We start from the raw sequence: 4,240 nt of genomic DNA, 5'->3' as shown, positions 1-4,240 counted from the left end.
GGTGCTAAAGGTTAAATGTTAACAAAACATCATAAGAAGCACAACAAAACATCAGGACGGTAGATGAATAGACCTTATTGGTTCAATATCAACCTCACAGGCCGTGTTTTTTTCTCAGACACACATTAAGCCTAGTCCTGGACTAAGAAGCACATTCAAAGGAGGAATCATCCTTGAACACTGCTTTTTAATCGAAGACTTAAGGCTTAATCTGTGTGTGGGGGAAACCACCCCTATATGTATATGTCCCACCAGTCCCATAACAGTGTCACAAGGTCAACAGTGTGGGAGAGTTCAGATTACCGTTCATCAAATCAGATCTACTGCCAACACCTCCTTTGAGGGTCTCAGAGCTGGAGTTGCAACTCCTGTCCCCGCCAAAGAGTCTATCTCTGAGTAATTCAAACTAAACACAGAGCGGTAACCGCTACAGGTAGGACTGTCACTGGAAGTCATCATCGTAGGGGTACAGAGGGGCTCCAGATTGTTGGCCACCGACTTGTACAGGGTCTCCCAATCTGAGAGGCAGAAGGGGCCCCCGAGGAGGTCGATGTCGGGGACGGACGGGGCGGTCTCAGGGGCCACAGCCATGTTGAGTTCCAGGCTAGGGACCAGGTTGTCTAAGTCATCCTGGTCGAAGTTTAGGTCCTCCATGGGTTCTTCCTCAGCGCTGGAGCACAGCAGGATGTTGGAGTTACCCAAGATGGCCGACGCAGAGATGGAGATGCTCGAGGGGACCACAACAGTTTCCATGTCCTGAAGCGAAGGAGTGTCGGACACAGTCACTAGTGTTGCATTTCCCTCTGGGAGTTGGAGTTTGTCTTCGTTCTCCAAGATGGAGAGCAGTTGGGGGGAATCCGGAGGGTCCTGAAGCATGCGGTCAATGTCATCGTCGATGTCTTCTTCCACGTTGTCTTCAGCGGCGGCTAGTTTGCAGGCTGGCTGGTGGGCGGATAGGATCTGTTCCAGACTCTCTTTCTCTTTCAGGAGGTTGGCTATCTCTGTCTGCAAGGCCTCTTTGTCCTCTTCAAGCTGATCAGTTTCCTATAAGGAGAGAACCACACATGAATAAATTACCATGTTTATGAAATGCCAGTTTAAAAAAAAGATACATGGTCTAGTAAGAAGTATGGAGAGCATCAATCACTTTGGGTAAAAAAAATTTTTTTAAAACATTGCAAATCCATTCTGCTAAGCATCTCCACATGACAGTTTCACATGAGAAAAAAGTGTATTTACGGCTTGCAGGGTGTCAGTAAGCTCCCTCCGTCTGTTGCGACACTTGGCCGCGGCGACTTTATTCCTCTCTCTCCTGATCTTCCTCCTCTCGTCCTCTTCTGATGTAGCCTGGACCAGTCACAACAAAAGAGAACCCTCTAAATGCATAAGGAATCTTGCCATTGCATCACTTTGCCCTTATTAAGGCTAATTCAATATTTGGCAAAGGGTAGCCATAAAATAGCCTATACATCTTTTAATGCAGTGTCAGAAAATATACCATGGTTGCTGACTGTAGACTTTCCTTGGCTAGGCTACACATTGAGTGAGTAACCAGTTCGATACTAGACCTATAGAACACTGTGTGTATGCTGCACCATTGGCACAGTCTGTCCGGTCACGTGCACACACACACACACACACACACACACACACACACAGCACATTAGACCATTCAGGACTGCATAGTAAAAAATTATATCGAAATTGTCCATGATATATAACACAGCTAACCTGGTTTTTCCCTTTCTTGCTGGTGGATTGTTCCTTGCTCCCTCCCGCTCTTGAAGATGACTGGGTTGCGCCATGAGCACTTGTAGGCTTTGCGCTGCTGGAGGGGGAGGAGGGGGAGGAGAGGGAGGCAGATGCTGAGATGACGGTGGTCGGTTGGACCATCCACTGCAGATCCGAGAAGGCTGAGATTGCAGTCACTGTAGGAACAAAGGGAGACTGCCGTGGACAGTCTGTTTCACCGCAGACATTCTGCAAAGACAACACAAGGAATGTTGAATTGATTAAATCTAATAGACTCGGATGACATGCGTGGTTGACCTTTCCAAAAAGGGCGTGATGTGCATCAATGATTTAGTTATAGCACAATTGATGGTGTATCTATAGCTAATTATGTACTAATTTACAACATCAATAATTAGGGTTTGATGTCACGCAATTTTTATTTTATTTTATGATTCAGGGGAAAAACCCATTGAGGCCAGGGGCTCATTCACAGTAACACAACCGTAAAAAAAAATCGATAGTCCATCTCATGATGCCAATAAAAGCTAAACCAATCATCATCATCATCATAAACCATCGTCATCACCATCTTCATGATGATCACCATCCTCATCATCTATTGGCATGATGGCATCAGTCAAGTCTTCAATTATCATTTGGTAAACATGGACCGCCTATATACCGCTCCAGGAATGTCAGGAATTTGAAGGTGATCAGCCAACAGTCTGACGACGGTGGCATGTAGGCAGGCCTATATGGTACCTACTCAATAAGGGCTTTTTCAACATGCCATAAACATCTGGATAGGCTGTGTGTCGCAGTAAAGGAGCTAACATTGGAGCCCTACATAATTTCTATCACGAGCGGTTCACGGTCTAGTAGGCAAATAGGCTGCAGATTCAGAATCACTCTAAATTATTATGCAAATAAAAAATATATATATAAAAATTAAACTTAATGCAACACAGACACAATGAACATTTCCAAATAATCCTCCAACGCAGTTCCATGTAGATTTTCTTTATTTTTTTTTCTAATATGACTCCATTCGTACCTGAGACGTGCTGCTGTCTACTGATGATGCGCTCGTGAGTGAGCTCGGAGACCGCTGACTGCAAGCGGGTATGTCTCCGGTAGGCGATGCTAAACTGCTGCTTCTCGTGCTGCTGCTGCTGCTGCTGGACGAGCTCGAGACATTGTAGTTTGGGCTCGAGTCTGGATACATGATGATGTGTATCAATAAAGCATAAAAACAAATCACTATTCCTCCTATATTATAGGCTATTATCGACCGTGCTGCTGTTCTATCGCCTCTGTGCATCACTTTTTTTTCTGGGTTCTTTCACGTGAATGGTAGTTGGTGCAGATAGTACAGCGCGCCTCCTTTTATAGTGAGCTGGAATTTTATGAATGAAATCTGTGTGGAGAGAACGTACCATTCCACAAAGAGAGAAGGGTGTTGTTGGGTAGAATCAACAGGCTTGTTTTTTTATCAATGGAGCAAGCAATATTAACTATACATTTTAACTGAGAGTTGAGAGCAGTCGAACTGTTATCCAAATTAATTAGGCACATTATTAAAATATGACCAAATGTTTACATATTAAGCACCCCTCTTCAAGAAATGGATACTTACATTGTAACCACCACCAACGTATTATTAATGATCTACGTCACATCATATAGCAAGCTACAGTGTGCAGCATTTGCATTAGGCACGTTGTAGCCTACGTTCCTTTTGTAAAAAAAAAAACATTGTTTCGTAATACAGGCATGGCCACGTTTCAGATCATACACTGAACACATATGTAACCACGCTATATATAGCCTATACCTCCAGGCTGTTCCTATGGAAAACATGTCGAATGAAATCGTCTGCCAATCGTATCATTTCATATACACCACCGACCTCAAATGTCCTCCAAAAACACAGCAATCTTGTGTAGGACACTATGCACACAGAATGTAGCCTTCTAATAGTTTAATACAAATGTTATTCGTTATAATCATTTTAATAACATTGGTATTGTTGTCTATATCTGAACAGCAGAGGGTTTTCTGCATCCAGTCATAGCCTAATCATATCCGTGTTACAGATAGACATCGGTCCATGTTTTAATAGAAAAAGGCCCTTCTCCCCAGGGCTCACAATGTATATCAGCTCTGCAGAGTTGCGTTAAACTCTCATTTAAGATCGATGGTGTTACGTTGGGACTCAATGCCGCAGAAATGTTTTCAAGAGCTTCTTCCTCAGATCTGTGCCTTCTCACGCTGTTCGGTTTACGCGATCGCTCCCTTCACTCACGTCGCCTTGCTGCATGCACGTCAACCGTGATTCATATAGACAGGCGTGCCTTCCAACATGTCAATCACCACTTGCTGCGACTCCAATCAAAGCTTCAGGCAATGATCGGATGATCAATGGAAACAGATGCACCCGAGCTCACTCGTTCACAAAGGGGTTGAATACTATGTGTTTCAAGGCATTTCTTTATATCGCAAAATA

General features: G+C 43.9%; 1 pseudogene; it reads right to left on the bottom strand.

The window, feature by feature from the left end:
- Positions 1–226: 226 nt before the first annotated feature.
- LOC123727119 (proto-oncogene c-Fos-like) lies at positions 227–3,136 on the bottom strand (annotated as a pseudogene).
- Positions 3,137–4,240: the final 1,104 nt, after the last annotated feature.

Source organism: Salmo salar, chromosome ssa15 (genome assembly GCF_905237065.1).
Source record: "Salmo salar chromosome ssa15, Ssal_v3.1, whole genome shotgun sequence".
Lineage (NCBI taxonomy): Eukaryota > Metazoa > Chordata > Actinopteri > Salmoniformes > Salmonidae > Salmo > Salmo salar.
This window is presented reverse-complemented; position numbering and strand designations above follow the sequence as displayed.